The sequence below is a fragment of the Hypanus sabinus genome, chromosome 12 (assembly GCF_030144855.1).
Source record: "Hypanus sabinus isolate sHypSab1 chromosome 12, sHypSab1.hap1, whole genome shotgun sequence".
Taxonomy (NCBI): domain Eukaryota; kingdom Metazoa; phylum Chordata; class Chondrichthyes; order Myliobatiformes; family Dasyatidae; genus Hypanus; species Hypanus sabinus.
The window spans coordinates 51,092,301-51,102,391 of NC_082717.1; the positions used below are offsets into that span (position 1 = coordinate 51,092,301).

At 37.6% G+C, this 10,091-nt stretch overlaps 1 protein-coding gene across 12 annotated transcripts in view; it reads right to left on the bottom strand.

The window, feature by feature from the left end:
• The window catches only part of nrxn1a (neurexin 1a), a 1,527,797-nt gene that overhangs the window by 1,018,929 nt on the left and 498,777 nt on the right, over positions 1-10,091 (bottom strand). The gene's annotated exons all lie outside the window — the stretch shown is intronic.

The window sequence follows — 10,091 nt, forward strand, 5'->3', positions numbered from 1 at the left end:
TTTCTCCTGTCAGAAGTGGATTTGCCTTCACACAGCTGCATCAAATTACTTTCTTCAGTTCATGCTTTATGCTGTTATAATGAATTTTAGTATAACTTAGCACATTCCCAGATGAACCATATTATCCTTATTCACAATCTTCTTTAATTTTTAAGAATTATGTTCACTGCTCCCAGAGTGTCCTCCCATCGAGACTTGTAACCTGGTCAAGCTCATTCCGAAATGCAATGTCTAGTTTGGCTCCATTCATAGTTAGGTAATATACATATTGTTTCACAGAGCCTTCTTGGATGCACTAGCAATTTTTGCCCCATTTCTGATCCGGGTACCACCCCCTCCGGTCTTCTCCTATCATTTTGCATTTCCCCCTCCCCCTCTTACTATCTTTCTTTTCAGTTAGTCCTGTCAAAGGGTCACAGCCTGAAACATTGACAGTGCTTCTTCCTATAGGTGCTGCCTGGCCTGCTGCGTTCCACCAGCATTTTGTGTGTGTTGCTAGGAGAGTAAATACAGTGGGTTGTGATGGTGGCTGGTGTTCAAGATGGTTACTTGACAATAAGTACTCATTAACTGATTTGAATACAAACACTATAATCATGCTGGAATTTGAAACAACGCTATAATTCCAGTATAATACTATTCTAGAATTTGAAACAATGCTGAAGAAAAACTGAATTTATAAACTAATGAAAAACTTAGTGTGCCATTGAAAATATAATTTTAGAAGTTCGGTGATCTAGGAAATGACTGCAAAGAAACCAGACTGGAAATGAAGTCCTCACCATACCAGATTTTTGGTTACTGAACGTCACCTAAGCTTCCAAGGGCATATTTATTCTGGCATAGTGGATCACCATCTTAAACATTGACATGGTCATTATGAACCAAACTAACAAGGTGTACACTTCCAGTTTCATACAACAACCTTATAACCTGCTGAATGATACTTCTCAGATTCATAGAATATTTGCCATTTTATTACTGCCAAATCTGATCCCTGCTTCTGCATTCTCTACCCCACCCTCAACTATCCTCAAACATAATAAAATGTTAAGTACCCTTTGAACTCATCACGCCAATAATTTGTTTTAATATGAATTGCACATTTCATATTTCCCTTGCAACCCATCCCAGCTCAGAGCATTCCTAGCAATCTCACTCCTCCACTAATCTCCCTGTAATTCATTCTCTCTCAAAAACCTACCAACTCTCCCAATCCTCCTCCAGCACATCTTCAACAGGGACGGATCTGCAGGATGCAGTGGCAGGTTTTTATGTTGTGAGAGAAAACCAAGAACATGACAACTTTTTTTCTTCTTTGAGTCAAAAAATCTCAAACCTGAAAGATAGGCACTGCACATGATAAATGTAAATCAGGCTTTCATTTCCCCAGTGGCATCTAACTTTAATTCTACTAAGAAGGAATCCTATCTCTTGTAAGTGTTACAAAACTTATTAGCATGAAAGTGAGAGTAGATAGGTTATATCTGCTTCAGATTTACTTGAACCTTAAACATTTTCACCAGCTTTTCATGGAAACATCTTGCCAGTTATGAAGTCCAGAGATAATTCATGTTTACATCCTAATTGTTAGCTTCTGGGAGTAAAGAAACCCAACAAATAAGACAATAAGGGAGAACTTTTATGAAGACCAATTACAAGGAGAGTACATATTTTTCAAAGCATCTCAATTTGGTGCAAGATCTGGGACAAATTTTCCTTGGAGAAGAGTAGATCTTAACCTATGTCTTTTATAATTGAAATACCAAGTGCATAGCTAAAAATACAGTGGAACTAATGACAATCATTAGGAAGAGATTTCAAAGGAGGAGTTTGAAATGAATTCCATGTAATTAAGCTCTGTGCACTCCCTAAGTTTGTTTTAATTACACCTTGCATCTTTAAAATGATAAATTCTGTTTTTAAGGCAGTTCAAAGTTAATTTCAAAATTTAATCTACACATATATCAAATTCATTTCATTGCTGAACATTATTATTTGAGATCCAATTAAATTATCTATGAAATTTTCATGAATTGTTGTTACAACATAAAGCAGTACTTGACCTGGTGAATCATATAAAGAAAATGCGGGAAAATCAGGCATTAAAAGAGTGAGTACATCCTTTAACTTGAAATCACAGAAATAAATTGCTATTATTCAGCCAAAATATTATATTTTTCTATTTTTGTTTTCATAATAACAAAGGCTAATCATCAGTGGCCTTGGTACATTGATATAAGTATATAAGTAATGATGAAGGAAATCCATCCATAGGGATCAGGTAGTGTTTTAATGTGAATGAAAAGAGTTAACCATCAATAACATGATGGAATACATCGATAAAAAGACACGTAAGGAATCTTGCTTTATACTGCTTCTAGTATTAACAAATATTAGCCAATCCTCAAACTGACAAAAGTAACTCTAACATAAACAGTTCTTCTGATACACAAGAAGAAATGTCTGCTTTTTGACCAATGAGTCATGTATGTAGGATTTAATGTGATGATTATGATCAAGCACAAATAACATCAGAATCTATCATTGAAGTTCAGATCAATTCAGATTGGCTTCATCCTGAGTTTGTTTCTTGTATTGGGTTTGCAAGCTGTTTCAATAAATAACAGTGTAACTCTACAAATTTGAATTCTGACTATTTAATAGTACAGCAGGGCAACTAAACTGAGCTTTAACTTGAAACATGAGCTTCCTTTGTCCTGTTTGTGCTGTGCAAGTTCCTTTGTCCTATCCATTCCTAATAGCAAGTTCATTCAATAAAACTATCTATGTAATACTTCAACAGAATCTCAGCTGATGTTGAAATGTTATATTAATATTTATCCAATTATATGTGACCAATATTAGAGATGTCTATTCCTGTTGTATTAAACCTGGCAGAAATTACAAATCAGTTTGTTTTTCATTTGATACTAATGCTAACCCAACTGCTGATTATTATAGATTTATCATTAATCAACACCTTAGCTATTACACAGATATTTCAAACAAACCATATATATTATGCCAGAGGGCTAACAAAATGCTAAAGTCTAAGACATATTTGTTGGCATTACGATGAAAGGGAAAAAAACTTTTAATAATATGTTACCTATCATCCATTAAGATTTGCCAATAAATCACTTATGGTGCAAACTTCTGGTTTTACATTCTTTTCTGTTCTTAAGTTGTAACTTCATAATTCATAAAAAGTGCTAAATTTTTCTCCCTTAATAACATACAATTCTTTTCAAGCTCAATGAATCTCTACAAAAATTTTAGGTGAATTATGGAAACAAACTGTCATCAGTAGATGCAAATAAAATGAATCTATAAAAAGCTGCTTTTCAAGGACAAATTCAACATAAACAAAGGATGCTAGTGACCATTCCTCAGTAAAATGGGACGTATTCTGAGATTAGGCAAGGATCATCTGTCACCTTGTAACAGCATGGGTTCACTTAAAGTGTGGATCTCACATCCCAGTCAGACAGAAGATCAGCACTTTCTTCCACCTCCATTGTAAGCTAGTATGATGATGTTTTGCAATTGACATATGGCGAGTTCATTTCTGATATTATTTTCAGTGATCAGCTTGACGATAATGCAAGATGGGCACTATTTTTCTCCTCTGCTCCATGCCAATTGCACTCTGATGCCAGCTGATCACAGATCTTTATGAAGGCACTTCTTTGATCCTCTTTTCGTCCTGAAAATAGCAGCAGCTCACTTTGTGGAAAGGCAACTTTATTCCTATCAGAGTGCCAGAAAAGATTTTTCCCAACTGTGAAATTTATTGATCAGGGGGAAAAGAAAATCTGTATTTTTCATTTGGGATTCTATAAAATATTGCATTACCTACCATCAAGCTGTGCCAAGGTCTTTGCATAAATAACCGAGCTAGATTCATACCTTCCCATTTGTAATACTAATTATATCACTCCATTAAATCACTTCAGCAATGAATTTTGTTATGAGGCAATAAAAATAAACTATGCTAGGTTAATGACATTCTGCAAAAGAAATTTATAAACGGCTCCATTAACTTTAAGGCCCCAGCATCATTTTTAACTATGTTCTTTAGATATTCTTTATAACTAATTAAATACCTCACCGGCATATATTTGGAACAAAATTAATTTAAAGAGAAGAAGTGTCATACAAGCTTAAAGTATTTTAGACTTAATGAAAATAAAATAACAACAAAATATATTTCTGATTATTATAAAATGGCAACCAGAAACGGATAATTACTAAGATCCAGTTTGTGCAACTGGCATGCAACAGGTGAATCCCAGTCAGGTAGGAGAAAGATCTGGGAGGCAGAGAACACTCCCATCAACTTTGTTCATTCTTTCAGTAAAAACCCAAGTGGTCATCTAATCATACTTTATTCAGAGTTATGCAGCCTGGAAACAAGTCTAGTTGTCCAAACGGACCAAATTGTCTCCCTGAGCTTGTCTTAGTTTCCCTTCATTTGGCTAATATTCCTCAAACCCTTTCCTAGCCACATAGCTGTCTAAATGCATTATAAATGTTGTAATTGCACCTCCCACTACCGCATTCCATGGTAACTCATTCCATGCATGAACCACCCTCTGCATGTTAAAGTTGCTTTTCAGATTCTCTTTAAATGCTTCCCCTTTCACTTCAAAGTTCAAAGCAAATTTATTATCCTAGTACATATATGTCACCATAAACAACCTTGAGACTCATGTTATGCAGGTATGCTCAATAAATCCAACAACCATAAAAGAATCAATGAATGAGAGCAAATACAGTGCAGCCAACCAGTATGCAAAAGGAAGCGAGCAAAGAGAAATAAAATAATAGTAATAATAATACCTTTGCTCAATGGAAGACATCCCCATGATCTGAGCAGACTAGGTGTCAACAAGGAAGTGTTGAATGCCTGGCTCAGAGTTGGAGACCTCTTCCCAGAGGCAGAAGGTTTCCTTGTGGCAATAAAAGACCAGGTGATTAACACAAAAATACACAATAAAAGATCAACAAATCCAAGAGGATAAATGTTGAAAATGCCAAGAGAAACCAGAAACAATCCAAAACATTACAGGATCTTGTAGAACTTTAAATCAATCTGATAACTTGCACAGGCACAATCAAGTGGCAAGCATCATTCACCAAAATCTTGCTTTAAAATTGAAACTCATAAAATAAATCACACCTTACCAGATATAATAATACAGGATAAAAAAGCAAGAGCAAGTTATTTAATAGATCTAGCCATTCCAGACACACATAACTTACAGAAATCTGTAGGTGAAAAACACCAGAAATATGCTGAATTAAAAGTGGAAATTTATAGACTCTGGAACTTGAACAGTGTATACATTGTCCCAATAGTATCCATCTACAACTGGTGTCATCCCAAAAACTCTACACAATGGCATTAAACAATAAGGGCTACACAACAATATCTATGTAAATCTTCAGAAAGCCACAATAATAAACACCACTAGAATAATCCAAATGTTCCTTGTAATTAACAAATGACCATGCTTGGCTATGTCCATACCTCAGGTTTTACCAGCTTTTGGGCTGTGAAAATAATAATAGCAATAGTAAATTAATTAATAAGCAATAAATATCAACAATATGAGATGAAGAATCGTTGAAAGTGAGTCCACAGGTTTAGGAAACAGTTCAGTGATGGGGCAAGTGAAGTCAAGTGAAGATATCCCCTCTGGTTGAAGAGCCTGATGGTTGAGGGTCAATAACTATTACTGAACCTGTTGGCATGAGTCTCGAGTTTCCTGTACCATCTTCCTGATTGCAGCAGTGAGAAAAATGCATGACATCAGTGGTGGACGTCCCTGATGATGGATGCTACTTTCCTGCAATGATGCTCTGTGTAGATGTGCTCAGTGGTGGGGAGGGCTGTATTCACTACATTATGTAAGATTTTCCATTCAAGAGCATGGAATTTCCAGACTGTGCTCTAGCTAGTCAATGTATTCTCCACCACATATCTATAAAGGTTTGTCAAAGATTTAAACATCATGCCAAATATTCAAAAACTTCCAAGGAAGTAGTGCTGTCATATTTTCATCATAATGGCAGTTAGGTGCTGGGCCCAGGACAGGTCCACTGAAAGTGATAACACCAAAGGATATAAAGTTACTGACCTTCTGCACCTCTGACATATAACCTTTGGTTTCCTTCTCCTGATGTCAATGATCAGCTCCTTGGTCTTGCTGACATGAGGTAAAAGACTGGTGTTGTGGCACCAGTCAGCCAAATTTTCAAAGTCCCTGCTATATGCTGATTTGTCACCACTTTTGATTCAGCAAAGTGGTGTCATCAAGTGTAAGTATGACACTAGAGCTGTGCTTAGCCACAAAGTCCTAAGCGTTTAGTAAGTAGAGCAGGGTACTAAGCACACAGCCTTGTGATGCACCTGTGCTGATGGAGATGTTGTTGCCAAACCAAACCGACGGAGGTCTGCAATTATGGTAATTGAGGATCAAGCTCCACATCAAGGTATAGAAGCCAAGATCTTGAAGCTTATTGATTAGTCTGAGGGGATGGTAGTATTGAATGCCGAGCTGCAGTGGATGAAGCACATCCTGATATATGCATCTTTGCTGTTTAGCTGTTCCACGGTTGAGTGAAAAGCCAATTAAATAGCATCTGCTGTGGACCTGTCGTGCCAGTAGGCAAATTGGAGCAGATTCAAGTCGCTTCTCGGGCAGTAGTTGATATGTTTCATCACCAATCTCTCAATACACTTCCTCACTGTGGACATAATCACTACTGGACAATAGTCATTGAGGCAAGTTACCATGTTCTTCTTAGGGACTGGTATAGTTGAAGCCTGCTTCAAACAGGAAAGTACCCAAAAATATTGAAGCGAGAGGTTGAAGATATCAGTGAACATTCCAGTCAGTTGATCAGTACAGGCCTTAAGTACTCAGCCAGGTAGGTACCCTGTCTGTGCCAGGTGCTTTCCATGGGTTCACCCTCCTGAAGTGTGCTCTCATATCAATCTCAGAGACTGAAAGCACAGGATCATTGCATGTTGTGGGAGTTTATGATAGTTCCTCCATGTTTTGGTTGTAAAGGTGAGCATAGAAGGCAATGAGTTCGTTTGGAAATGAAGCCTTGCTGTTGCAAATGTTGTTTGCTTTCAGTTTGTAAGAAGTGATAAAATTCAAGTCCTGCAACAATTGTTGGTCATCCTTCATTGATTCTAGCTCAGTCCGGAATTGCCACTTCACCCGTAAGATTGCTTTCCAGAAATCGTACCTGCATCTCCTTTAGTTTTCTTGGTCTCCAATCTTGAACACGTCTGATCTGGCCCTCAGCAGACTGCGGACCTTATGGTTCATCAAGGGCTGCTAGTTGGGGAAGACTGAATAACGTTGTGGGGACACACTCGTCTACAATTGCTTTTATAAAATCCATGACAACAGTGATGTATTCATTCAAATCCATAGATGAGTTTTTGAACACAGGCAAGTCTACCAACTCAAAGCAATCTGCTGCACCTCTGCCTCCTGTGACCAGATCTTTGTTGTCCTCATCTCTGGAGCCTTGCTCTTTAACCTCTGCCTGTATGCAGGTGCAAGAGGAACAAACTAGTGATGAAATTTCCTGTCATATGGTCTGTGCATGGAACAGCAGTAGTGATGTAGTGTGTTGGTTTCTCTGGTATGACATACTATGTGCTGATGTTAATTCGGCAGGGATTTCTTCAAAAAAAGCCTGACCAAAATCCTTGACTATGACATGAAATGTGTCTGTTTCTTGTTTGGTGACAGCATCAAGCAGTATCTCAAGCACTTGATTATTGTCAGCCACTGGTAGTATGTAAACTGCAGTCAGGATTATGGAGGAAAACTTTCTTAGTAAATAGAATGATTGACATTTGATTGTTTGGTGTTCAAGGTTGGGTGAACATGAGTTTGACAAAACCTCAATGGAGCACAACAGGGAATTTATTGTGAAACACACATCTCCACGTTCTGTTTTCTCCCCAAATCAGCAGTTTGGTCCATCTTGTGTGTCGAGAAGCTTTTGGACCTGATTGCCTTTTCTGGCATATTCTGAGTAAGCCACAGCTTGATAAAACACAGAGCACAACATTTCATTTCCCTTTGATACAGCAATCTTGCCCTTAAGTCCTCAGTCTTGTTCTTTAGCGACTGCACATTTACTAACAGGATGCTGGGTAGAGGGGACACCATTCCGCTGCGTTTCAGTCTGGCTTGGAGTCCCCCACTCCTGCCTCACTCTCAGCCATGGAATGAACCTTCTTCCACTTAAAGGTGCTGTACATGCTTGCTTGAGAGTTAAGTCTGCCAAGTCCTTCAGAAGACTGTGAATTCTTTAAATGGATGGCCTCTCATTTTAAACATCAGGAAAGTGACTGTGGCCATTCATCTTATCAATGCCTAATGATTTTATATACTCCTACAAGGTCACTGCTCAGTGACCTTCACTACAGGGAAAACAGCCTCTACCTATCCAGTCTCTCTTTATTACTAAACCCTTCAGTCCTGGTAACATCCTTGTTGATGTTTTCTGCACCCTTTCGAGTGTAATAACATCCTTCCTATAGTTAGGTGACCAATAGTGGATGTAATACTTAAGTCTGGTCACACCAACATCTTGAATAACGCTATGTCTCAAGTCATGCACTTAATGCCCTGAACAATTAAGTGTGCCAAAACTCTTCTTCATCACACTGTCTTATCTGTATCACCATTTTCAGGAAACTTTGTATTTGAATCCCAAGGTCTTTCTGTTCTGCAGTGCTCAACAGACCCCTGCCCAATGTAACTACTGCCCTAGTTTAACCTCAAAATGCAGCACATCAGACTTGTTTGAATTCAATTTCATCTGCTATTCCTTCGCCTATTTTTCTAGTTGATCCATACAATGTTGCAATCCCAGAAGACCTTCCTCACTACCCATTAGTTTCGAAGTAATCCACAAACTTACCAGCAATGCCAGCTAAAGACTCATCCAAATCATTAATATATTTGACAAAAACAGGTGGACATGGCACCAATCCCTGCAGCATACTGGGATTGAAGGTCACACCCCTCCAATTTGAAAAAAACTTCTGCCTCCATCATGTCAATTCTACATCCAATTGGCTAACCTTCTAGATCAGCTATCATGTGGTACCTTGGCAAAGGCTATGCCATGGTTTATGAAAACAATGATGACAACTTGGCTCTCATCAATCCACTTGGTACCTTTTCAAAAAACTCAATCAAATTTGTGAGACATGATTTCCCAGATACAATGCTATGCTGAATAGCCAGTGTTGTCTGTTATTATAGACAGTGTTGTTGCTTGAAAGCACTACTTTTAACTTCAGACTGATTGTTGCTTGCCATTTTCATTAATGAAGAGTGTCTCTCATTTATGACAAGAAACTGAACAAAGAATATTGGTTTGAAATTTAACTTATTCAAAAACAAATCTTTGATCTCTAGCAGCTCACATCTGCTGTGCTGGGAAGCTGAGCTTTGCAAAAAGAAGGCCTTTTGGCCCTAAATAGTAAATATCTATCACAATATCTGTGCTCTCAGAAACATTACATCACTTGTCAACCTTTAGTCAGTTGTTTAATTGGTTCCAAACACAGTAACTGTTCAACCAGGCATATTCCCTTGTGAGTTTCTGCATCTATCATTCCTTCTATGAGTTCCAGATTGCACCACCCTCAGGTTAAGATAAAATCTTCACAACTTCCATTAATTAAATTTAGCTCCACTCTCCACCCTTTAGCTAGATTATTAATTTCTCAATCATGAGAAATAAGTTCTTGTTAACCACTTTATCTTGGCACTTCAAAAAAAATTATATACTTTAATTAAATATTTGCTGATTTCCCTCCATCTGAAACAACAGAAAGGACATTAAATTCTTTTCCTCCAGTCTACAGGTGCAGGCAGAATTTTTCCTATTGTAATCTTCCTCAAAGTTTAAGTATTGAAAGGTTGCACCAATGCCCAATAAATACCTTAATGATACATCATTAGTGAGAATAATAATCTTCCTACAGGTAGTCCCCTTAAAACTTTTCCAGACCACACTTATATTTTTCTAAAGTTATC